This window comes from Anomaloglossus baeobatrachus, chromosome 2, assembly GCF_048569485.1.
Source record: "Anomaloglossus baeobatrachus isolate aAnoBae1 chromosome 2, aAnoBae1.hap1, whole genome shotgun sequence".
Taxonomy (NCBI): Eukaryota; Metazoa; Chordata; class Amphibia; order Anura; family Aromobatidae; genus Anomaloglossus; species Anomaloglossus baeobatrachus.
The window spans coordinates 272,213,543-272,239,710 of NC_134354.1; the positions used below are offsets into that span (position 1 = coordinate 272,213,543).

At 54.6% G+C, this 26,168-nt stretch overlaps 1 protein-coding gene across 1 annotated transcript in view; it reads right to left on the reverse strand.

The window, feature by feature from the left end:
- Nucleotides 1–26,168, reverse strand: part of LOC142289831 (uncharacterized) — a 271,446-nt gene that overhangs the window by 103,683 nt on the left and 141,595 nt on the right. The window lies entirely within an intron of this gene.

A 26,168-nucleotide genomic window follows, 5' to 3' on the forward strand; every position in this document is an offset into this window, starting at 1 on the left:
CCTCGGCGCTGCTGATTGTACAGCGTCTCTCCCCTACCCTGATTGACAGGGTGGGGGCGGGAACGAAGCGGAGCTAGGCCGCAAAAGCCGGGGACTGGATTTATAAGCGCCGCCGCCGTAAAAGCGCGGTCGGCGCTAAGTCCCCGGCGCACTACAAGTCCCAGCCGCGCCGCCGCTCCCGGAGCGTCCGGCGCGGTAGTTCCCAATAAATAAAGTCACTCAGCTAGGCTGCAGTGACTGTAACCCTTTACTGTCCCCGGCGCACTAACACACCCAGCAAGTCTGGAGTGTGCTGTGCCTGTGTGTACGGGGACACAGAGTACCTGAATGGTGCAGGGCCATGTCCCTGAACGGTACCCAGCTCCGTATCCAGCAGGTTCAATGGGTCTGTGGATGGAGCCCGGCCTCAGGGCTTTGGGGCCGGTAAGATCCCACTTCCTCAGAGCCCCTCAGGGGGATGGGGAAGGAAAGCAGCATGTGGGCTCCAGCCTCCGTACCAGCAATAGGTACCTCAACCTTACAAACCACAAGCGGGGTGAGAAGGGAGCATGCTGGGGGCCCTATATGGGCCCTCTTTTCTTCCATCCGATATAGTCAGCAGCTACTGCTGACTAAACAGTGGAGCTATGCGTGGATGTCTGACCTCCTTCGCACAAAGCAGAAAACTGGTGAGCCAGTGATCCCACTGGGGGTGTATAGCCAGAAGGGGAGGGGCCTTACACTTTTTAGTGTAATGCTTTGTGTGGCCTCCGGAGGCAGTAGCTATACACCCAATCGTCTGGGTCTCCCAATGGAGCGCCGAAGAAATGGAATTTCTCCTGCTGGGCAGCTGCCTCCTCTGCTGAAGGGGCTGGGGGAGAAATATCCAACAGCCTATTGATGGCCGCTATAAGGTCATTTACCATGGCGTCACCATCTGGCGTATCCAAATTGAGTGCGGTGTCAGGACCAGACTCCTGATCACCCACCTCTGTCTCATCATATAGAGACCCTTCTCGCTGAGACCCTGACCCGCGTGATGACGTGGAGGGTCTCTCCCAGCGAGCTCGCTTAGGCGGCCTGGGACTGTCATCAGAGTCAGAGCCCTCAGCCTGTGACGCCTGGGACCCCCTTGAAGTACGGATTAGTTCCAACTGAGGGGGACCGGGGAACATAGACACAGCAGTGTCCATGGTCTGAGCAACTGGCCTGGACTGCAAGGTCTCCAGGATTTTTGTCATAGTCACAGACATTTTATCAGCAAAGACTGCAAATTCTGTCCCCGTCACCGGGGCAGGGTTCACAGGCGTCTCTGCCTGGGCTACCACCACCATAGGCTCTGGCTGACGAAGTGCCACTGGGACTGAACATTGCACACAATGAGAGTCGTTGGAGCCTGCTGGTAGATTAGCCCCACATGCTGTACAAGCAGTGTATACAGCCCGTGCCTTGGCACCCTTGCGTTTTGTGGATGACATGTTGCTGTCTCCTCAGAGCAATATAGGGTATACAGCCAAGAAGCGACCGTACAGTGCAGTATATATATATATATCTGGTACAGGAAAAGAAGGGAATTTTGTTACTTACCGTAAATTCCTTTTCTTCTAGCTCCTATTGGGAGACCCAGACGATTGGGTGTATAGCTACTGCCTCCGGAGGCCACACAAAGCATTACACTAAAAAGTGTAAGGCCCCTCCCCTTCTGGCTATACACCCCCAGTGGGATCACTGGCTCACCAGTTTTAGTGCAAAAGCAAGAAGGAGGAAAGCCAATAACTGGTTTAAACAAATTCACTCCGAGTAACATCGGAGAACTGAAAAACCGTTCAACATGAGCAACATGTGTACCCGAAACAACCCAAAAATCCCGAAGGACAACAGGGCGGGTGCTAGGTCTCCCAATAGGAGCTAGAAGAAAAGGAATTTACGGTAAGTAACAAAATTCCCTTCTTCTTCGTCGCTCCATTGGGAGACCCAGACGATTGGGACGTCCAAAAGCTGTCCCTGGGTGGGTAAAGAAATACCTCATGTTAGAGCTGCGAAGACAGCCTTCCCCTACGGGGAGGCAACTGCCGCCTGCAGGACTCTTCTACCTAGGCTGGCGTCCGCCGAAGCATAGGTATGCACCTGATAATGTTTGGTGAAAGTGTGCAGACTCGACCAGGTAGCTGCCTGGCACACCTGTTGAGCCGTAGCCTGGTGACGTAATACCCAGGAAGCACCCACGGCTCTGGTTGAATGGGCCTTCAGCCCTGATGGAACCGGAAGCCCAGCAGAACGGTAGGCTTCAAGAATTGGTTCCTTGATCCATCGAGCCAGGGCGGCCTTAGAAGCCTGCGACCCTTTGCGCTGACCAGCGACAAGGACAAAAAGTGCATCCGAACGGCGCAAGGGCGCCGTGCGGGAAATGTAGATTCTGAGTGCTCTCACCAGATCTAACAACTGTAAATCCTTCTCATACCGATGAACTGCATGAGGACAAAACGAAGGCAAGGAGATATCCTGATTAAGATGAAAAGAGGATACCACCTTCGGGAGAAACTCCTGAATGGGGCGCAGCACTACCTTGTCCTGGTGGAAGACCAGGAAGGGAGCCTTGGATGATAGTGCTGCCAGCTCAGACACTCTCCGAAGAGATGTGATCGCTACCAGAAAAGCCACGTTCTGGGATAGTCTAGAAAGTGAAACCTCCCTCAGAGGCTCGAAGGGCGGCTTCTGGAGGGCAACTAGTACCCTGTTCAGATCCCATGGATCTAACGGCCGCTTGCACGGGGGAACGATATGGCAAACCCCCTGTAGGAACGTGCGCACCATAGGAAGGCGTGCCAAACGCCTCTGAAAAAAGACGGATAGCGCCGATACCTGACCTTTAAGGGAGCCGAGCGCCAAACCTTTTTCTAACCCAGATAGCAGGAAAGAAAGAAAGGTAGGCAATGCAAATGGCCAGGGAGACACTCCCTGAGCAGAGCACCAGGATAAGAATATCCTCCACGTTCTGTGGTTCTTAGCGGACGTGGGCTTCCTAGCCTGTCTCATGGTGGCAACGACCCCGTGGAATAATCCTGAAGACGCTAGGATCCAGGACTCAATGGCCACACAGTCAGGTTCAGGGCCGCAGAATTCCGATGGAAAAACGGCCCTTGGGACAGTAAGTCTGGTCGGTCTGGTAGTGCCCACGGTTGGCCGACCGTGAGCTGCCACAGATCCGGATACCACGCCCTCCTCGGCCAGTCTGGGGCGACGAGTATGACGCGGCTGCAATCGGATCTGATCTTGCGTAGCACTCTGGGCAAGGGTGCCAGAGGTGGAAACACATAAGGGAGCCGGAACTGCGACCAATCTTGCGCTAGGGCGTCTGCCGCCAGCGCTCTTTGATCGCGAGACCGTGCCATGAAGGTTGGGACCTTGTTGTTGTGCCGGGACGCCATTAGGTCGACGTCCGGCCTTCCCCAGCGGCGACAGATTTCCTGAAACACGTCCGGGTGAAGGGACCATTCCCCTGCGTCCATGCCCTGGCGACTGAGGAAGTCTGCCTCCCAGTTTTCTACGCCGGGGATGTGAACTGCGGATATGGTGGAGGCCGTGGCATCCACCCACATCAGAATCCGCCGGACTTCCTGGAAGGCTTGCCGACTGCGTGTCCCCCCTTGGTGATTGATGTATGCCACCGCTGTGGAGTTGTCCGATTGAATTCGGATCTGCTTTCTTTCCAGCCACTGCTGGAAGGCTAGTAGGGCAAGATACACTGCTCTGATTACCAGAACATTGATCTGAAGGGTGGACTCCTGCTGAGTCCACGGACCCTGAGCCCTGTGGTGGAGAAAAACGCTCCCCACCCTGACAGACTCGCGTCTGTCGTGACCACCGCCCAAGACGGTGGTAGGAAGGATCTTCCCTGTGATAATGAGGTGGGAAGAAGCCACCATTGCAGAGAGTCCTTGCCGTCTGTGAAAGGGATACTTTCCTGTACAGGGATGTTGACTTCCCGTCTCATTGGCGGAGAATGTCCCATTGAAGTGAACGCAGATGAAACTGCGCAAACGGAACCGCCTCCATTGCCGCCACTATCTTCCCGAGGAAGTGCATGAGGCGTCTTAAGAAGTGCGACTGACCTTGAAGGAGAGTCTGCACCCCAGTCTGTAGTGACCGCTGCTTGTCCAGCGGAAGCTTCACTACCGCTGAGAGGGTATGAAACTCCATGCCAAGATACGTTAGTGATTGGGTCGTGACAGGTTTGACTTTGAGAAGTTGATGATCCACCCGAACGTCTGGAGAGTCTCCAGCGCAACATTCAGGCTGAGTTGGCATGCCTCTTGAGAGGGTGCCTTGACAAGTGGATCGTCCAAGTAAGGGATCACAGAGTGTCCCTGTGAGTGCAAGACTGCTACCACTGCCGTCATGACCTTGGCGAACACCCGTGGGGCTGTCGCCAGCCCGAATGGCAGAGCTACGAACTGAAGCTGGTCGTTTCCTATCACGAAATGTAGAAAAACATTGGTGCTCTGTAGCAATCGGCACGTGGAGATAAGCATCTTAGATGTCTATTGATGCTAGGAAATTTCCTTGAGACATTGAGGCAAGGACGGAGCGGAGGGTATCATCCGGAACCGCCTGGCCTCCACGTGCTTGTTGAGCAGTTTTAGGTCCAGAACGGAACGGAAAGAGCCATCCTTGTTTGGCACCACAACCAGATTGGAGGAAAACCGTGTCTTGTTCCTGAAGAGGAACCGGGATTACCACTCCTTCTGCCTGCAGAAGAGCATCTGCTCGGTGGGGAGGTGGGGACGTTCTGAAGAATCGAGTCGGAGGACGAGAACAGAACTCTGTCCTGTGCACGTGGGCACACTGTCCCTCACCCACCGGTCTGTGACCTGTGGCAGCTAAATGTCGCCAAAGGCGAGCGAGTCTGCCATCAACCGCGGATGCGGAAAGATGAGAGAGCTGAGAGTCATGAGGAGACCGCCTTGGTAGCGGTTCCTCCGGCTGCCTTCCTTGGGCGTGATTGAGCCCGGCCGGCAGCTGAGCCCCTCTGAGGCTTTTCAGCCCTTTTGGACGAGGACAATTGGGACCTGCCCGAGCCTGGGAAGGACCGAAACCTCGGCTGTCCTTCCAGGACAGCATTAATAGGGTAAGTCGCAATGCAGACATTGCGAGGTTACGGACGCCCCTGCGGCACAGATGTACTTGTGCTCAAGACCAGCTGCGCAAGAACAGCTGAAAAGCTTAGGGTGCCCATACGGCTGTGAATGCCGGAGCAACCGACACGCCGATAGCCTCACAGACAGATTTCAACCAGAGTCCATCTGTCTGTCAATGGCATCTGTAAGTGAAGTCCCATCTCCACTGCAACTATGGCTCTAGCCGCAAGCCTGGAGATTGGAGAATCCACCTTTGGACCCTGGGTCCAACGCCTGACCACGTCAGGGGGAAAGTGATAACGTGTATCCTTAATACGTTTGGAGAAAACGCTTATCTGGGAAGCGTGGTGTTCCTGGACTGCTTCTCTGCAGTCAGCGTGGCCAGAACAATACTCAATATACGTTTGAGCTTGAAATGGGACTTCTCCTGCTGTGAAGCTGACTCCTCCGCTGGGGGAGCTGAGGGAGAAAAGATCCAACATTCCATTGATGGACGCTATAGGATCATTCCTTATGGCGTCACCATCCGGTGTATCCGGAGTGAGAGCGGTGTCAGGATCAAAGTCCTGATGAGCTACGTCTGCCTCATCATACAGAGAGCCTCCTGGGACCCCCCCGGAGCACCGATTTTTAATCCAAGTGAGGGTGGCCAGGGAGCAATGATCCAGATTGCCCATGGCCTGTCCGGACTGCAAGTCTCTATCCCATTGCAACTCCGTCCCTGTCCTTGGACAGGGTTGAGAGGTGGTTCTTTTGGCCACGTCAAGTAGAGACCCCGGCTGACCAAGTGCTACAGGGGAGCATTGCACCCAATGGGGAGCAGTGCCGTGGAACAGTATCACATGCAGCAAAAACAGCATCGAAAGCCTGTGTTGCTTATATGCTGCTGCCGACTTATAGAGCCAAGAATGGCGACCGTACAGTGCAATGTATATCATACAAGCATAAAGTACAAATGAACACTGCAGCACATGCAATACAAGCAGCATAGAAAGCCTGCTTTTCTGCTGCTGTAGACTAGCCATCTAGGGGAATATAGCCCAGAATAGCGACCATACAGTGCAATGTATAGCATACAAGCATAAGTACAAATGAACACTGCAACACCTGCAATACAAGCAGCATAGAAAAAAAACCTGTGCCTCAGCACCCTTGCTTTTCTGCTGCTGTAGTCTAGCCATTCTATGGCGAATATAGCCAAGACTAGTGACCGTACAGTGCAGTGTATAGCATACAAGCATAAATACACATGAACACTTCAGTACGTGCAATACAAGCAGCATAGAAAGCCTGTGCCTTAGCACCCATGCTTTCCTGCTGCTGATGTGTCGCCATCTAAGAGGGCATATAGCCCAAAATAGCGACCTATGCAGTGTACTTAAATACAAATAGACAAACTGCGGTATTTAGTGTCAGCACTTCAGGTGCCGCTTACCGCCCGCCTATAAGCGGGTGTGTGGTCGCCCTAGTCCTGTGCCTGGTCGCCCAGAGTCCGATCTCTCAGCTCGGACTGCAGGAATGGCTGCCGGCGTCCTTCTCCAGCTCGTGTGAGTAGGGGCGGGCCGTGGGCGTGCCCCTAGTCAGAGCGGGAAACCGGCGTCCCACAGTGTCCAGTGAGAGGGCTGGAGCATGTAAATAAGGCTCCAGCCCTCGGCGCTGCTGATTGTACAGCGTCTCTCCCCTACCCTGATTGACAGGGTGGGGGCGGGAACGAAGCTGAGCTAGGCCGCAAAAGCCGGGGACTGGATTTATAAGCGCCGCCGCCGTAAAAGCGCGGTCGGCGCTAAGTCCCCGGCGCACTACAAGTCCCAGCCGCGCCGCCGCTCCCGGAGCGTCCGGCGCGGTAGTTCCCAATAAATAAAGTCACTCAGCTAGGCTGCAGTGACTGTAACCCTTTACTGTCCCCGGCGCACTAGCACACCCAGCAAGTCTGGAGTGTGCTGTGCCTGTGTGTACGGGGACACAGAGTACCTGAATGGTGCAGGGCCATGTCCCTGAACGGCACTCCCGCTCCACATCCAGCAGGTTCAATGGGTCTGTGGATGGAGCCCGGCCTCAGGGCTTTGGGGCCGGTAAGATCCCACTTCCTCAGAGCCCCTCAGGGGGATGGGGAAGGAAAACAGCATGTGGGCTCCAGCCGCCGTACCAGCAATAGGTACCTCAACCTTACAAACCACCAGTGGGGTGAGAAGGGAGCATGCTGGGGGCCCCATATGGGCCCTCTTTTCTTCCATCCGATATAGTCAGCAGCTACTGCTGACTATACAGTGGAGCTATGCGTGGATGTCTGACCTCCTTCGCACAAAGCCGAAAACTGGTGAGCCAGTGATCCCACTGGGGGTGTATAGCCAGAAGGGGAGGGGCCTTACACTTTTTAGTGTAATGCTTTGTGTGGCCTCCGGAGGCAGTAGCTATACACCCAATCGTCTGGGTCTCCCAATGGAGCGACGAAGAAAGTACTCAATTTACGCTTGGGATACAGGAAATGGAATTTCTCCTGCTGGGCAGCTGCCTCCTCTGCTGAAGGGGCTGGGGGAGAAATATCCAACAGCCTATTGATGGCCGCTATAAGGTCATTTACCATGGCGTCACCATCTGGCGTATCCAAATTGAGTGCGGTGTCAGGACCAGACTCCTGATCACCCACCTCTGTCTCATCATATAGAGACCCTTCTCGCTGAGACCCTGACCCGCGTGATGACGTGGAGGGTCTCTCCCAGCGAGCTCGCTTAGGCGGCCTGGGACTGTCATCAGAGTCAGAGCCCTCAGCCTGTGACGCCTGGGACCCCCTTGAAGTACGGATTAGTTCCAACTGAGGGGGGACCGGGGAACATAGACACAGCAGTGTCCATGGTCTGAGCAACTGGCCTGGACTGCAAGGTCTCCAGGATTTTTGTCATAGTCACAGACATTTTATCAGCAAAGACTGCAAATTCTGTCCCCGTCACCGGGGCAGGGTTCACAGGCGTCTCTGCCTGGGCTACCACCACCATAGGCTCTGGCTGACGAAGTGCCACTGGGACTGAACATTGCACACAATGAGAGTCGTTGGAGCCTGCTGGTAGATTAGCCCCACATGCTGTACAAGCAGTGTATACAGCCCGTGCCTTGGCACCCTTGCGTTTTGTGGATGACATGTTGCTGTCTCCTCAGAGCAATATAGGGTATACAGCCAAGAAGCGACCGTACAGTGCAGTATATATATATATATATCTGGTACAGGAAAAAGTACACCAATACAACACTGTGGCACTAGTGGGGCCAGCACTAATGTGCTGCTTACCGCCCGCTAAACGCGGGTGTGTGGTCGCCAGAAATCCCTAGTCTGGGTCTCCCAGAGCCTGTGTCCGTCCTCCAGCCAGACTGCATGCAGGAATGGCTGCCGGCGTCCTGTGGAGGGGGGGGGCGGGCCCTGGGCGTGCTCAGACTAAAAGCGGGAAACCTGCGTCCCACTGTGCCTAGTGAGAGGGCTGGAGCATGTAAATAAGGCTCCAGCCCTCGGCGCTGACGATTGCACAGCGTCTGTCCCATTCCCTGATTGACAGGGAGGGGGCGGGAACGAAGCGGAGCTAGGCCGCAAAAGCCGGGGACTAAATTTTTAAGCGCCGCCGCCGTAAAAGCGCGGTCGGCGCTAAGTCCCCGGCGCACTACAAGTCCCAGCCGCGCCGCCGCTCCGAGAGTGGCCGGCGCGGTAGTTCCCAGCACATGAAGTCACACAGCTAAGCTGCTGTGACTCAAACCCCAGCGTGCAGCGCTACTGTCCCCGGCGTACTAACACACCCAGCAAGTCTGGCGTGTGCGTGCCTGTCTGTACGGGGACACAGAGTACCTGAAAGTTGCAGGGCCTTGTCCCTGAACGGTACCCAGCTCCGTATCCAGCAGGTTCACTGGGTCTGTGGATGGAGCCCGGCCTCAGGGCTTGGGGGCCGGTAAGATCCCACTTCCTCAGAGCCCCTCAGGGGGATGGGGAAGGAAAACAGCATGTGGGCTCCAGCCTCCGTACCCGCAATGGGTACCTCAACCTTACAAACCACAAGTGGGGTAAGAAGGGAGCATGCTGGGGACCCTATATGGGCCCTCTTTTCTTCCATCCGACATAGTCAGCAGCTGCTGCTGACTAAACAGTGGAGCTATGCGTGGATGTCTGACCTCCTTCGCACAAAGCAGAAAACTGGTGAGCCAGTGATCCCACTGGGGGTGTATAGCCAGAAGGGGAGGGGCCTTACACTTTTTAGTGTAATGCTTTGTGTGGCCTCCGGAGGCAGTGCTATACACCCAATCGTCTGGGTCTCCCAATGGAGCGCCGAAGAAAGTACACCAATACAACACTGTGGCACTAGTGGGGCCAGCACTAATGTGATGCTTACCGCCCGCTAAACGCGGGTGTGTGGTCGCCAGAAATCCCTAGTCTGGGTCTCCCAGAGCCTGTGTCCGTCCTCCAGCCAGACTGCATGCAGGAATGGCTGCCGGCGTCCTGTGGAGGGGGGGGCGGGCCCTGGGCGTGCTCAGACTAAAAGCGGGAAACCTGCGTCCCACTGTGCCTAGTGAGAGGGCTGGAGCATGTAAATAAGGCTCCAGCCCTCGGCGCTGACGATTGCACAGCGTCTGTCCCATTCCCTGATTGACAGGGAGGGGGGCGGGAACGAAGCGGAGCTAGGCCGCAAAAGCCGGGGACTAAATTTATAAGCGCCGCCGCCGTAAAAGCGCGGTCGGCGCTAAGTCCCCGGCGCACTACAAGTCCCAGCCGCGCCGCCGCTCCGAGAGTGGCCGGCGCGGTAGTTCCCAGCACATGAAGTCACACAGCTAAGCTGCTGTGACTCAAACCCCAGCGTGCAGCGCTACTGTCCCCGGCGTACTAACACACCCAGCAAGTCTGGCGTGTGCGTGCCTGTCTGTACGGGGACACAGAGTACCTGAAAGTTGCAGGGCCTTGTCCCTGAACGGTACCCAGCTCCGTATCCAGCAGGTTCACTGGGTCTGTGGATGGAGCCCGGCCTCAGGGCTTGGGGGCCGGTAAGATCCCACTTCCTCAGAGCCCCTCAGGGGGATGGGGAAGGAAAACAGCATGTGGGCTCCAGCCTCCGTACCCGCAATGGGTACCTCAACCTTACAAACCACAAGTGGGGTAAGAAGGGAGCATGCTGGGGGCCCTATATGGGCCCTCTTTTCTTCCATCCGACATAGTCAGCAGCTACTGCTGACTAAACAGTGGAGCTATGCGTGGATGTCTGACCTCCTTCGCACAAAGCAGAAAACTGGTGAGCCAGTGATCCCACTGGGGGTGTATAGCCAGAAGGGGAGGGGCCTTACACTTTTTAGTGTAATGCTTTGTGTGGCCTCCGGAGGCAGTGCTATACACCCAATCGTCTGGGTCTCCCAATGGAGCGCCGAAGAAATGTCTGTTACCCACCGGTCTTTGACCTGTGGCAGCCAAATGTCGCAAAAGCGTCTCCCGCCTGCCACCGACCGAGGATGCGGAGGGAGGAGGCCGAAAGTCATGAGGCAGCCGCCTTGGAAGCGGTGCCTCCGGTTGCCTTCTTGGGGCGTGAGTGAGCCCGCCAGGAATCTGAGCCCCTTTGCTCCTTCTGAGTCCCTTTGGACGAGGAGAATTGGGTCTTTCCGGAGCCTCGAAAGGACCGAAACCTCGACTGCCACTTCCTCTGTTGAGGTTTGCTTGATCTGGGCTGGGGTAAGGAGGTAGTCTTTACCCTTGGATTGTTTGATGATTTCAGCCAATTGCTCACCAAACAGTCTGTCTACAGATAGTGGCAAGCTGGTTAAACATTTTTTGGAAGCAGAATCCGCTTTCCATTCCTTTAACCACAAGGCTCTGCGCAAAACCACAGAGTTAGCAGACGCCATTGCGGTACGGCTCGTAGAGTCCAGGACAGCGTTGATAGCGTAAGTCGCAAACGCAGACATTTGCGAGGTTAGGGACGCCACTCGCGGCACTGCTGGACGTATGATAGAGTCCACCTGTGCCAGACCAGCCGAAATAGCTTGGAGTGCCCACACGGCCGCGAATGCTGGAGCAAACGACGCGCCGATAGCTTCATAAACAGACTTTAACCAAAGGTCCATCTGTCTGTCATTGGCATCTTTAAGTGAAGCCCCATCCTCCACTGCAACTATGGATCTAGCCGCAAGCCTGGAGATTGGGGGGTCCACCTTTGGACACTGGGTCCAGCGTTTGACCACGTCAGGGGGAAAGGGATAACGTGTATCCTTAAGACGTTTGGAGAAACGCTTGTCTGGATAAGCATGGTGTTTCTGGACTGATTCTCTGAAGTCAGCGTGGTCCAGAAAAGTACTCAGTTTAGGCTTGGGATACCTGAAATGGAACTTCTCCTGCTGTGCAGCTGCCTCCTCTGCTGAAGGGGCAGGAGGAGAAATATCCAATAGGCTATTGATGGCCGCTATAAGGTCATTTACCATGGCGTCACCATCAGGAGTATCCAGATTGAGAGCGGTGTCAGGATTAGACTCCTGATCACCCTCCTCTGTGTCATCATGCAGAGACTCTTCTCGCTGAGACCCTGATCCGCGTGATGACGTGGAGGGTCTCTCCCAGCGAGCTCGCTTAGGCAGCCTGGGACTGTCATCTGAGTCAGAGCCTTCAGCCTGAGATGCCTGGGACCCCCTTGAAGCACGGATTAACTCCAGCTGAGGGGGACCGGGGAACGTTGCCGCAGCAGTGTCCATGGTCTGAGTAACTGGCCTGGCCTGCAAGGTCTCTAGGATCTTTGTCATAGTGACAGACATCTTGTCAGCAAAAACTGCGAACTCTGTCCCCGTCACCGGGACAGGGTTCACCGGTGACTCTGCCTGGGTCACTACCTCCACAGACTCCGGCTGACGAAGTGGCACAGGGACTGAACATTGCACACAATGGGGGTCTTTGGAACCTGCCGGTAGATCAGCCCCACAAGCAGCACAAGCAGCGTATACAGCCTGTGTCTTGGCACCCTTGCGTTTTGCGGATGACATGTTGTCGTCTCCTCAGAGCAAGATAGGGTAAGCCAAGAAGCGACCTTACAGTGCAATATATATATATATGGTACAGAGAAAAAAGTACACCAATATAACACTGTGGCACTAGTGGGGCCAGCACTAATGTGCTGCTTACCGCCCGCTTAACGCGGGTGTGTGGTCGCCAGAAATCCCCTGTCTGGGTCTCCCAGAGCCTGTGTCCGTTCTCCAGCCAGACTGCATGTAGAAATGGCTGCCGGCGTCCTATGGAGGGGGGCGGGCCCTGGGCGTGTGCAGACAAAGAGCGGGAAACCTGCGCCCCACTGTGCTCAGTGAGAGGGCTGGAGCATGTAAATAAGACTCCAGCCCTCGGCGTCTCTCCCCTTCCCTGATTGACAGGGAGGGGGCGGGAACGAAGCGGAGCTAGGCCGCAAAAGCCGGGGACTAAATTTATAAGTGACGCCGTCGTAAAAGCACGGTCGTCGCTAAGTCCCCGGCGCACTACAAGTCTCAGCCGCGCCGCCGCTCCAGGGGCGGCCGGCGCGGCAGTCCCCCATACATAAAGTCACTCAGAGTGACTGTAACCCCAGCGCGCAGCGCTACAGTCCCCGGCGCACTAGCACACCCAGCAAGTCTGGAATGTGCACGGCCGTCCAAACGGGGACACAGAGTACCTGAATGTTGCAGGGCCTTGTCCCTGAATGGTACCCAGCTCCATATCCAGCAGGTTCTATGGGTCTGTGGATGGAGCCCGGCCTCAGGGCTTGGGGGCCGGTAAGATCCCACTTCCTCAGAGCCCCTCAGGGGGATGGGGAAGGAAAACAGCATGTGGGCTCCAGCCTCCGTACCCGCAATGGGTACCTCAACCTTAACAAACACCTCCAATGGAAATGGGGTGAGAAGGGAGCATGCTGGGGGCCCTATATGGGCCCTCTTTTCTTCCATCCGAAATAGTCAGCAGCTACTGCTGACTAAACAGTGGAGCTATGCGTGGATGTGAGCCTCCTTCGCACAAAGCTTGAAAACTGAGCTGCCAGTGATCCCACTGGGGGTGTATAGCCAGAAGGGGAGGGGCCTTACACTTTTTAGTGTAATGCTTTGTGTGGCCTCCGGAGGCAGTGCTATACACCCAATCGTCTGGGTCTCCCAATGGAGCGCCGAAGAAAAAAACCTATACCCCTATGGGTCAAGGTTGTAGCTACCCATGTTTATTGTATAATTGCACGTTTTTCTAAAGAAAAAAAAAGACTGCTAATAACTGCTAAAAGGGCAAAGAATTTGCGAAACCTCATCGTAAAGAGCCATTATCAGCCAGCACAAAAATCTAACAGTGCATCAATTCTACCTGGTTTCTTCCCATGCGGTCTTTGCAAGGCCGGCAGCAACTTGATCAAATGTAAGGAATTTACAAGTGCTGATGGGACTCGAACTTACAAAATTCCTCATAACATGTGCCTCTAAAGGTGTGCTGTACCATGTTACATGCCCGTGCGGTAAGCTCTATATCGCAATGACTACATGCAATGAAGATCAGGGTTAGAGAACATAGTTATACATAGGTTGAATAAAACCTAGGTCCATCTGGTAGTTCAATCTTCCTCCAAATCTACATTTTGTCCCTAAGTCCATACGCTGTGTGGTTTTGACGCATATTTTCAGAGATCTGCAGGAAGAAGGGAATTTTGTTACTTAACGTAAATTCCTTTTCTTCTAGCTCCAATTGGGAGACCCAGACGATTGGGTGTATAGCTACTGCCTCCGGAGGCCACACAAAGCATTACACTAAAAAGTGTAAGGCCCCTCCCCTTCTGGCTATACACCCCCCGTGGGATCACGGGCTGCTCAGTTTTAGTGCTAAAGCAAGAAGGAGGAAAGCCAATAACTGGTTTAAACAAATTCAATCCGAAGAAAACATCGGAGAACTGAAACCGTTCAACATGAACAACATGTGTACCCGAAAAAACCAAAAATCCCGAAGGAAACAGGGCGGGTGCTGGGTCTCCCAATTGGAGCTAGAAGAAAAGGAATTTACGGTAAGTAACAAAATTCCCTTCTTCTTCGGCGCTCCATTGGGAGACCCAGACGATTGGGACGTCCAAAAGCAGTCCCTGGGTGGGTAAAGGAATACCTCAAGTTAGAGCTGCAAAACAGCCCTCTCCTACGAGGAGGCAACCGCCGCCTGCAGGACTCTTCTACCTAGGCTGGCGTCCGCCGAAGCGTAGGTATGCACCTGATAATGTTTGGTGAAAGTGTGCAGACTCGACCAGGTAGCTGCCTGGCACACCTGTTGAGCCGTAGCCTGGTGTCGTAATGCCCAGGACGCACCCACGGCTCTGGTAGAATGGGCCTTCAGCCCTGATGGAACCGGAAGCCCAGCAGAACGGTAGGCTTCAAGAATTGGTTCCTTAATCCATCGAGCCAGGGTGGATTTTGAAGCCTGCGATCCTTTGCGCTTACCAGCGACAAGGACAAAGAGTGCATCCGAGCGGCGCAAGGGCGCCGTGCGGGAAATGTAGATCCTGAGTGCTCTCACGAGATCCAACAAATGCAAATCCTTTTCATACCGATGAACCGGATGAGGACAAAAGGAAGGTAAGGAGATATCCTGATTGAGATGAAAAGAGGATACCACTCTAGGGAGAAACTCCTGAATCGGGCGCAGCACCACCTTGTCCTGGTGAAAAACCAGGAAGGGAGCTTTGGATGACAGCGCTGCCAGTTCGGATACCCTCCGAAGAGACGTGACCGCAACCAGAAAGGCCACTTTCTGTGAGAGCCGAGAAAGTGAAACATCCTTCAGAGGCTCGAAGGGCGGCTTCTGGAGAGTAACTAGTACCCTGTTCAGATCCCATGGATCTAACGGCCGTTTGTACGGAGGGACGATGTGACAAACCCCCTGCAGGAACGTGCGTACCTGAGGAAGTCGTGCTAGACGCTTTTGAAAAAATACCGATAGCGCTGAGACTTGCCCTTTAAGGGAGCCGAGCGACAAGCCTTTTTCCAAACCAGATTGCAGGAAGGAAAGAAAAGTAGGCAATGCAAATGGCCAGGGGGACACTCCCTGTGCCGAGCACCAGGATAAGAAAATCTTCCACGTTCTGTGGTAGATCTTAGCAGACGTGGGCTTCCTAGCCTGTCTCATGGTGGCCACGACCCCTTGAGATAATCCTGAAGATGCTAGTATCCAGGACTCAATGGCCACACAGTCAGGTTCAGGGCCGCAGAATTCAGATGGAAAAACGGCCCTTGTGACAGTAAGTCTGGCCGGTCTGGTAGCGCCCACAGTAGGCCGACCGTGAGATGCCACAGATCCGGATACCACGACCTTCTCGGCCAGTCTGGGGCGACGAGTATGACGCGGCGGCAATCGGACCTGATCTTGCGTAGCACTCTGGGCAAGAGTGCCAGAGGGGGAAACACATAGGGCAGTTGGAACTGCGACCAATCTTGCACTAAGGCGTCTGCCGCCAGAGCTCTGTGATCGCGAGACCGTGCCATGAAAGTTGGAACCTTGTTGTTGTGCCGGGACGCCATTAGGTCGACGTCCGGCCTTCCCCAGCGGCGACAGATTTCCTGAAACACGTCCGGGTGAAGGGACCATTCCCCTGCGTCCATACCCTGGCGACTGAGGAAGTCTGCTTCCCAGTTTTCGACGCCGGGGATGTGAACTGCGGATATGGTGGAGGCCGTGGCCTCCACCCACATCAGAATCCGCCGGACCTCCTGGAAGGCTTGCCGACTGCGTGTCCCGCCTTGGTGGTTGATGTATGCCACCGCTGTGGAGTTGTCCGACTGAATTCGGATCTGCTTTCCTTCCAGCCACTGCTGAAAGGCTTGTAGGGCAAGATACACTGCCCTGATTTCCAGAACATTGATCTGAAGGGTGGACTCCTGCTGAGTCCACGTACCCTGAGCCCTGTGGTGGAGAAAAACTGCTCCCCACCCTGACAGACTCGCGTCTGTCGTGACCACCGCCCAGGATGGGGGTAGGAAGGACCTTCCTTGTGATAATGAGGTGGGAAGAAGCCACCATTGAAGAGAGTCCTTGGCCGTCTGGGAAAGGGAGACTTTCCTGTCCAAGGACGTCGACTTCCCGTCCCATTGGCGGAGAATGTCCCATTGAAGTGGACGCAAATGAAACTGCGCAAACGGGACTGCCTCCATTGCTGCCACCATCTTCCCGAGGAAGTGCATGAGGCGTCTTAAGGGGTGCGACTGGCCTTGAAGGAGAGAGTGCACCCCTGTCTGTAGTGAACGCTGCTTGTCCATCGGAAGCTTCACTGTCGCTGAGAGAGTATGAAACTCCATGCCAAGATATGTCAGTGATTGGGTCGGAGACAGATTTGACTTTGAAAAGTTGATGATCCACCCGAAAGTCTGGAGAGTCTCCAGCGCAACGTTCAGGCTGTGTTGGCATGCCTCTTGAGAGGGTGCCTTGACAAGTAGATCGTCCAAGTAAGGGATCACCGAGTGTCCCTGAGAGTGCAAGACTGCTACCACTGCTGCCATGACCTTGGTGAACACCCGTGGGGCTGTCGCCAGACCGAATGGCAGAGCTACGAACTGAAGATGGTCGTCTCCTATAACGAAGCGTAGAAAACGCTGGTGCTCTGGAGCAATCGGCACGTGGAGATAAGCATCTTTGATGTCTATTGATGCTAGGAAGTCTCCTTGAGACATCGAGGCAATGACGGAGCGGAGGGATTCCATCCGGAACCGCCTGGTTTTCACGTGCTTGTTGAGCAGTTTTAGGTCCAGAACAGGACGGAAAGAGCCGTCCTTTTTTGGCACCACAAATAGATTGGAGTAAAAACCCTGACCTCTTTCCTGAAGAGGAACAGGGATCACCACTCCCTCTGCCCTTAGAGAGCACACCGCTTGCAGAAGAGCATCGGCTCGGTCGGGATGTGGGGAAGTTCTGAAAAACCGAGGTGGAGGACGAGAATTGAACTCTATCCGGTACCCGTGAGCCAAAATGTCTGCTACCCACCGGTCTTTGACCTGTGGCAGCCAAATGCCGCAAAAGCGGGAGAGCCTGCCACCGACCGAGGATGCGGAGAGAGGAGGCCGAAAGTCATGAGGCAGCCGGCTTGGAAGTGGTTCCTCCGGCTGCTTTCTTTGGACGTGAGTGAGTCCGCCAGGAATCTGAGCTCCTCTGCTCCTTCTGAGTCCTTTTGGACGAGGAGAATTGGGTCCTGCCCGAACCTCGAAAGGACCGAAACCTCGACTGTCCCTTCCACTGCTGAGGTTTGGTTGATCTGGGCTGGGGTAAGGAAGAGTCCTTACCCTTGGACTGTTTAATGATTTCCGCCAATTGCTCACCAAACAGCCTGTCTTGAGATAATGGCAAACTGGTTAAGCATTTTTTGGAAGCAGAATCTGCTTTCCATTCCTTTAACCATAAGGCTCTGCGTAAAACCACCGAGTTGGCGGACGCCATTGACGTACGGCTGGTAGAGTCCAAGACCGCATTGATAGCGTAAGTCGCAAACGCAGACATTTGTGAGGTCAAAGACGTCACTTTTGGCACTGATGGACGTATGATCGAGTCCACCTGCGCCAGACCAGCTGAAATAGCTTGGAGTGCCCACACGGCTGCGAATGCTGGAGCAAACGACGCGCCAATAGCTTCATAGACAGATTTCAACCAAAGGTCCATCTGTCTGTCATTGGCATCTTTAAGTGAAGCCCCATCTTCCACTGCAACTATGGATCTAGCCGCAAGCCTGGAGATTGGGGGGTCCACCTTTGGACACTGGGTCCAGCGTTTGACCACGTCAGGGGGAAAGGGATAACGTGTATCCTTAAGACGTTTGGAGAAACGCTTATCTGGATAAGCATTGTGTTTCTGGACTGCTTCTCTGAAGTCCGCGTGGTCCAGAAAAGAGCTCAATTTACGTTTAGGATACCTAAAATGGAATTTCTCCTGCTGTGATGCTGCCTCCTCCGCTGGAGGAGAAATATCCAGCAGTCTATTGATGGCCGCTATAAGATCATTCACCATGGCGTCACCATCAGGGGTATCCAGGTTTAGAGCGGTCTCAGGATTAGACTCCTGATCACCTAGTTCTGTCTCATCATACAGAGAATCCTCTCGCTGAGACCCTGACCAGCGTGATGACGCCGAGTGTCTCTCCCAGCGAGCTCGCTTAGGCTGCCTGGGACTGTCGTCCGAGTCAGAGCCTTCAGCCTGTGATGCCTGGGACCCCCTTGGAGCACGGATTAGTTCCAACTGAGGGGGACCGGGGAACATTGAACCAGCAGTGTCCATGGTCTGAGTGACCGGCCTGGACTGCAAGGTTTCTAAAATTTTTGTCATAGTCACAGACATCTTATCAGCAAAAATTGCAAACTCTGTCCCCGTCACCGGGGCAGGGTTCACAGGCGTCTCTGCCTGGGCCACTACTAGCATAGACTCCGGCTGACGAAGTGGCACAGGGACCGAACATTGCACACAATGGGGGTCAGTGGAACCTGCCGGTAGATCAGCCCCACATGCGGTACATGCATCATATAAAGCCTGTGCCTTGGCACCCTTGCGTTTTGCGGATGACATGCTGTTGTCTCCTCAGAGCAATATAGGGGTATAAGCCAAGAAGCGACCGTACAGTGCAATATATATATATATATGTACAAACAAAAGTACACAACAAAACAACACTGTGGCACTAGTGGGGTCAGCACTTAGGTGCTGCTTACCGCCCGCTTAATAGCGGGTGTGTGGTCGCCAGAATCCCCTGTCTGGGTCTCCCAGGGCTATGTCCGTTCTCCAGCTCAGACTGCGTGCAGGAATGGCTGCCGGCGTCCTGTGAAGAGGGGCGGGCCGTGGGCGTGTGCAGACAACGAGCGGGAAACTGGCGTCCCACTGTGCCCAGTGAGAGGGCTGGAGTATGTAAATAAGACTCCAGCCCTCGGCGCTGACGATTGTACAGCGTCTCTCCCCTTCCCTGAGTGACAGGGCTGGGGGCGGGAACGAACGTAACTAGGCCGCAGAAGCCGGGGACTAGATTTATCAGCGCTGCCGTCGTAAAAGCGCGGTCAGCGTGAAGTCCCCGGCGCACCACAAGTCTCAGCCGCGCCGCAGTGTCCGCGGCGCGGCAGTTCCCCAAACATAAACTCACTCAGCTAAGCTGCAGTGAGTAAAACCCAGGCGCACAGCGCTACTGTCCCCGGCGCACTAGAACACCCAGCAACGCTGGCGTGTGTCTGTGCCTGTCTGTACGGGGACACAGAGTACCTGAATGTTGCAGGTGTCCCTGACGGTACCCAGCTCCGTATCCAGCAGGATCTCCGGGTCTGTGGACGGAGCCCGGCCTCAGAGTCTGGAGGCCGGTAAGATCCCACTTCACCAGAGCCCTCAGGGGGATGGAGAAGGAAAACAGCATGTGGGCTCCAGCCTCCGTACCCGCAATGGGTACCTCAACCTTAACAAACACCGCCATAAGTGGGGTGAGAAGGGAGCATGCTGGAGGCCCTGTAATATGGGCCCTCTTTTCTTCCATCCGATATAGTCAGCAGCTACTGCTGACTAAACAGTGGAGCTATGCGTGGATGTCTGACCTCCTTCGCACAAAGCTTGAAAACTGAGCAGCCCGTGATCCCACGGGGGGTGTATAGCCAGAAGGGGAGGGGCCTTACACTTTTTAGTGTAATGCTTTGTGTGGCCTCCGGAGGCAGTAGCTATACACCCAATCGTCTGGGTCTCCCAATGGAGCGCCGAAGAAAATCTGCATGTCCATTGTGAAGCCAGCAAAGTATGAGAATTAAGAATAATAATAAATAAATAAAATAAAATAATTCAGAAGTGCTGTGCCCATGTTGCTTATTTTTCCCTTGCGTATTTGGTGCAAATTTGGTGCAGAAAAAAAGAAATCTGCACCAAATACACAAGGGAAAAATACTCAACGTGGGCACAGCACTTCTGAATTCTCATACTTTGCTGGCTTCACAATGGACATGCAGATTTTGCTGCAGATTTCTAAATATTCGCGTCAAAATCCGCAGCGTGGGCACAAGGCCTTGGGCCCTGTGCACACTTAGAAGAAGGGAATTTTGTTTACTTACCGTAAATTCCTTTTCTTCTAGCTCTAATTGGGAGACCCAGACAATTGGGGTGTATAGGCTATGCCTCCGGAGGCCGCACAAAGTATTACACTTAGAAGTGTTAAGCCCCTCCCCTTCTGCCTATACACCCCCCGTGCTCCCACGGGCTCCTCAGTTTTGGTGCAAAAGCAAGAAGGAGGAAAAAGAATTATAAACTGGTTTAAAGTAACTTCAATCCGAAGGAATATCGGAGAACTGAAACCATTCAACATGAACAACATGTGTACACAAAAAAACAGGGGCGGGTGCTGGGTCTCCCAATTAGAGCTAGAAGAAAAGGAATTTACGGTAAGTAAACAAAATTCCCTTCTTCTTTGTCGCTCTATTGGGAGACCCAGACAATTGGGACGTCCAAAAGCAGTCCCTGGGTGGGTAAAATAATACCTCGTAAGAGAGCCGTAAAACGGCCTCTTCCTACAGGTGGGCAACCGCCGCCTGAAGGACTCGCCTACCTAGGCTGGCATCCGCCGAAGCATAGGTATGCACCTGATAGTGCTTCGTGAAAGTGTGCAGGCTCGACCAGGTAGCCGCCTGACACACCTGCTGAGCCGTAGCCTGGTGCCTCAAAGCCCAGGACGCGCCCACGGCTCTGGTAGAATGGGCCTTCAGCCCTGAGGGAACCGGAAGCCCAGCCGAACGGTAAGCTTCGATAATTGGCTCCTTGATCCACCGAGCCAGGGTTGATTTGGAAGCCTGTGACCCTTTACGCTGGCCAGCGACAAGGACAAAGAGTGCATCCGAGCGGCGCAGGGGCGCCGTACGAGAATGTAGAGTCTGAGTGCTCTCACCAGATCTAACAAGTGCAAATCCTTTTCACATTGGTGAACTGGATGAGGACAAAAAGAAGGTAAGGAGATATCCTGATTGAGATGAAAGGGGGATACCACCTTAGGGAGAAATTCCGGAACCGGACGCAGAACCACCTTGTCCTGGTGAAACACCAGGAAAGGGGTTTTGCATGACAGCGCTGCTAGCTCAGACACTCTCCGAAGTGAAGTGACTGCTACTAGAAAAACCACTTTCTGCGAAAGGCGTGAGAGAGAAATATCCCTCATTGGCTCGAATGGTGGTTTCTGAAGAACCATCAGCACCCTGTTCAGATCCCAGGGTTCTAACGGCCGCTTGTAAGGAGGGACGATGTGACAAACCCCCTGCAGGAAAGTGCGTACCTGTGGAAGTCTGGCTAGGCGCTTCTGGAAAAACACAGAGAGCGCTGAGACTTGTCCCTTAAGGGAGCCGAGCGACAAACCCTTTTCCAGTCCAGATTGAAGGAAGGACAGAAAAGTGGGCAAGGCAAAAGGCCAGGGAGAAATACCCTGAGCAGAGCACCACGACAGGAAAATTTTCCACGTCCTGTGGTAGATCTTGGCGGACGTTGGTTTCCTAGCTTGTCTCATAGTGGCAATGACGTCTTGAGATAACCCTGAAGACGCTAGGATCCAGGACTCAATGGCCACACAGTCAGGTTGAGGGCCGCAGAATTCAGATGGAAAAACGGCCCTTGAGATAGCAAGTCTGGTCGGTCTGGTAGTGCCCACGGTTGGCCGACCGTGAGATGCCACAGATCCGGGTACCACGACCGCCTCGGCCAGTCTGGAGCGACGAGGATGACGCGGCGGCAGTCGGCCCTGATCTTGCGTAACACTCTGGGCAACAGTGCCAGCGGAGGAAACACATAAGGGAGCTGAAACTGCGACCAATCCTGAACTAAGGCGTCTGCCGCCAGAGCTCTGGGATCTTGAGACCGTGCCATGAACGCCGGTACCTTGTTGTTGTGCCGGGACGCCATGAGGTCGACGTCCGGCACCCCCCAGCGGCAACAGATCTCCTGAAACACGTCCGGGTGAAGGGACCATTCCCCTGCGTCCATGCCCTGGCGACTGAGATAATCTGCTTCCCAGTTTTCCACGCCTGGAATGTGAACTGCAGAGATGGTGGAGGCCGTGGCTTCCACCCACATCAAAATCCGCCGGACTTCCTGGAAGGCTTGCCGACTGCGTGTGCCGCCTTGGTGGTTGATGTATGCCACCGCTGTGGAATTGTCCGACTGAATTCTGATCTGCTTGCCTTCCAGCCACTGCTGGAACGCTTTCAGGGCAAGATACACTGCCCGTATTTCCAGAACATTGATCTGAAGCGAGGACTCTTGCTGGGTCCACGTACCCTGAGCCCTGTGGTGGAGAAAAACCGCTCCCCACCCTGACAGACTCGCGTCCGTCGTGACCACCTCCCAGGATGGGGGTAGGAAGGATTTCCCTTTCGATAATGAAGTGGGAAGAAGCCACCACCGAAGGGAAGCTTTGGTCGCCTGCGAGAGGGAGACGTTCCTGTCGAGGGACGTCGGCTTCCTGTCCCATTTGCGTAGGATGTCCCATTGAAGAGGACGCAGGTGAAACTGCGCGAAAGGAACTGCCTCCATTGCTGCCACCATCTTCCCCAGGAAGTGCATGAGGCGCCTCAAGGTGTGTGACCGACCTTGAAGGAGAGATTGTACCCCTGTCTGTAGTGACCGCTGCTTGATCAGCGGAAGCTTCACTATCGCTGAGAGGGTATGAAACTCCATGCCAAGGTATGTCAGCGATTGGGCCGGTGTCAGATTTGACTTTGGAAAATTGATGATCCACCCGAAACTCTGGAGAGTCTCCAGGGTAGCGTCGAGGCTGTGTTGGCATGCCTCTAGAGAGGGTGCCTTGATCAACAGATCGTCCAAGTACGGGATCACCGAGTGACCCTGAGAGTGGAGGACCGCTACTACAGTAGCCATAACCTTGGTGAAAACCCGTGGGGCTGTTGCCAGGCCGAACGGCAGTGCCACGAACTGCAGGTGTTCGTTTCCTATGGCGAAGCGCAAGAAGCGCTGGTGCTCTGGAGCAATCGGTACGTGGAGATAAGCATCTTTGATATCGATCGATGCAAGGAAATCTCCCTGGGACATTGAGGCGATGACGGAGCGGAGGGATTCCATCCGGAACCGCCTGGTCTTTACGTGTTTGTTGAGAAGTTTCAGGTCCAGGACAGGTCGGAAAGACCCGTCCTTCTTTGGGACCACAAACAAGTTGGAGTAAAAACCGTGGCCCTGTTGCTGAAGAGGAACAGGGACCACCACTCCTTCTGCCTTCAGAATGCCCAGCGCCTGCAGAAGAGCCTCGGCTCGCTCGGGAGGCGGGGATGACCTGAAGAATCGAGTCGGGGGACGAGAGGTGAACTCTATCTTGTAACCGTGAGACAGAATGTCTCTCACCCAGCGGTCTTTTACCCGTGGCAGCCAGGTGTCGCAGAAGCGGGAGAGCCTGCCACCGACCGAGGATGCGGAGTGAGGATGCCGAAAGTCATGAGGAAGCCGCTTTGGTAGCGGCACCTCCGGTGGTCTTTTTAGGACGTGACTTAGACCGCCATGCATCAGAGTTCCTTTGATCTTTCTGAGGCCTTTTGGACGAGGAGAATTGGGACCTGCCCGCGCCCGGAAAGGACCGAAACCTCGACTGCCCCTTCCTCTGTTGGGGTATGTTCGGTTTGGGCTGGGGTAAGGATGTATCCTTTCCCTTGGATTGTTTGATGATTTCATCCAAACGCTCGCCAAACAATCGGTCGCCAGAAATTGGCAAACTGGTTAAGCGCTTTTTGGAAACAGAATCTGCCTTCCATTCCCGTAGCCACAAGGCCCTGCGGAGTACCACCGAATTGGCGGCTGCAACCGCCGTACGGCTCGCAGAGTCCAGGACAGCATTAATAGCGTAAGACGCAAATGCCGACGTCTGAGTGGTTATGGACGCCACCTGTGGCGCGGACGTGCGTGTGGCTGCGTCAATTTGCGCTTGACCTGCTGAGATAGCTTGTAGCGCCCATACGGCTGCGAATGCTGGGGCAAAAGAAGCGCCGATAGCTTCATAGATGGATTTCAACCAGAGCTCCATCTGCCTGTCAGTGGCATCTTTGAGTGAAGCCCCATCTTCCACTGCAAGTATGGATCTAGCTGCCAGTCTGGAGATTGGAGGATCCACTTTGGGACACTGAGCCCAACTTTTGACCACGTCAGGGGGAAAGGGATAACGTGTATCCTTAAGGCGCTTAGAAAAACGCTTATCTGGACAAGCATGGTGATTCTGGACTGCCTCTCTGAAATCAGAGTGGTCCAGAAACATACTCGGTGTACGCTTGGGAAACCTGAAACGGAATTTCTCCTGCTGGGAAGCTGACTCCTCCACCGGAGGAGCTGAGGGAGAAATATCCAACATACGATTGATGGACGCAATAAGGTCGTTCACTATGGCGTCCCCGTCCGGAGTATCAAGATTGAGAGCGGCCTCAGGATCAGAATCCTGATCAGCTGTCTCCGCATCATCAACCAGAGCTTCCCCCCTCTGAGACCCTGCACAATATGATGATGTCGAGGGAAAATCTAAGCGAGCTCGCTTAGTCGGTCTGGGGCTGGGGTCTGTGTCAGAACCCTCAGCTTGGGATCCATGAGATACCCCGGGAGGACATTGTTGGTCCAGCTGAGGTGGGCCAGGGAACAAAGATTCAACAGAGTCCCTGTGCTGAGATACCGGCCTGGACTGCAAGGCTTCTAGTATCTTAGCCATAGTCTCAGAGAGTTTTGCAAACTCCGTCCCTGTCACCTGAACAGTGTTAGCAGGTGGCTCCCCCTGGGCCCCCCCTAGCAGAGGCTCTGGCTGAGCAAGTGCCACAGGGGCCGAACAGTGCACACAATGAGGGTCAGTGGACCCTGTCGGTAGCGGGGTCGTACATGCGGCGCCGGCAACATAATAAGCCTGTGTTTTGGCACCCCTGCCTTTCGTGGGCGCCATGCTATTATCTTCCCTGAGCAACACAATAGGGTATATAGCCAGAAATCAACTGTGCACTATACAGTGTAAAATAAACATATAATGTTACACTACTGCACAATGGGGCTAGCACCACAGGTGCTGCTTACCACCCGCTTAAAGCGGTTGTGAGGCCACCAGAGTCCCTGCCTGGGTCTCCCAGACTTTGTCCCCCTCTGCAGCGTCCGAGGAGCTGACAGGAATGCGTCCTGAGGAGAGGAGGGAGCCGTGGGCGTGACCCAGAAAGAGCGGGAACTGGTGCCTGCACTGTGCACAGTGAGGGGAGTGGAGTATGCAAAGCATGCTCCAGCCCTCAGTGCTGCTCGTTCTGAGCAGCGTCCCGCCCTTCCCCTGCCTGTCAGGGCTGGGGGCGGGAGGAAAGGAACTAGGCCGCAAAAAGCCGGGGACTCTAGTAATAAACGCGGCCGCCGTAAAAGCGCGGCCGGCGTGGAAGTCCCCGGCGCACTACAAGTCCCAGCCGCGCCGCAGTGTTTCCATGGCAGCGGCGGTCAGTGCGGCAGTCCCTATACATAAACACACTCAGCAACGCTGAGTGTGTAATGGCACATATTAACCCGGTCAGCGCCGCGGTCCCCGGTGCACTAGCACACCCAGCAAAGCTGGAGTGTTGCTGTGTGCGGTCCCCACCGGGATACAGAGTACCTCCAAGTAGCAGGGCCATGTCCCTGAACGATACCCGGCTCCTATCCAGCAGGCTCCACAGAAGTTGTGGATGAAGCACGGTCTCAGTGCCTGGAGACCGATAGGATCCCACTTCCACCAGAGCCCTGAGGGGGATGGGGAAGGAAAACAGCATGTGGGCTCCAGCCTCCGTACCCGCAATGGATACCTCAACCTTACAACACCACCGACAAGAGTGGGGTGAGAAGGGAGCATGCTGGGGGCCCTATATGGGCCCACTTTTCTTCCATCCGACATGGTCAGCAGCTGCTGCTGACCAATCTGTGGAGCTGTACGTGCGTGTCTGACCTCCTTCGCACAAAGCAAAAAACTGAGGAGCCCGTGGGAGCACGGGGGGTGTATAGGCAGAAGGGGAGGGGCTTAACACTTTTAAGTGTAATACTTTGTGCGGCCTCCGGAGGCATAGCCTATACACCCCAATTGTCTGGGTCTCCCAATAGAGCGACAAAGA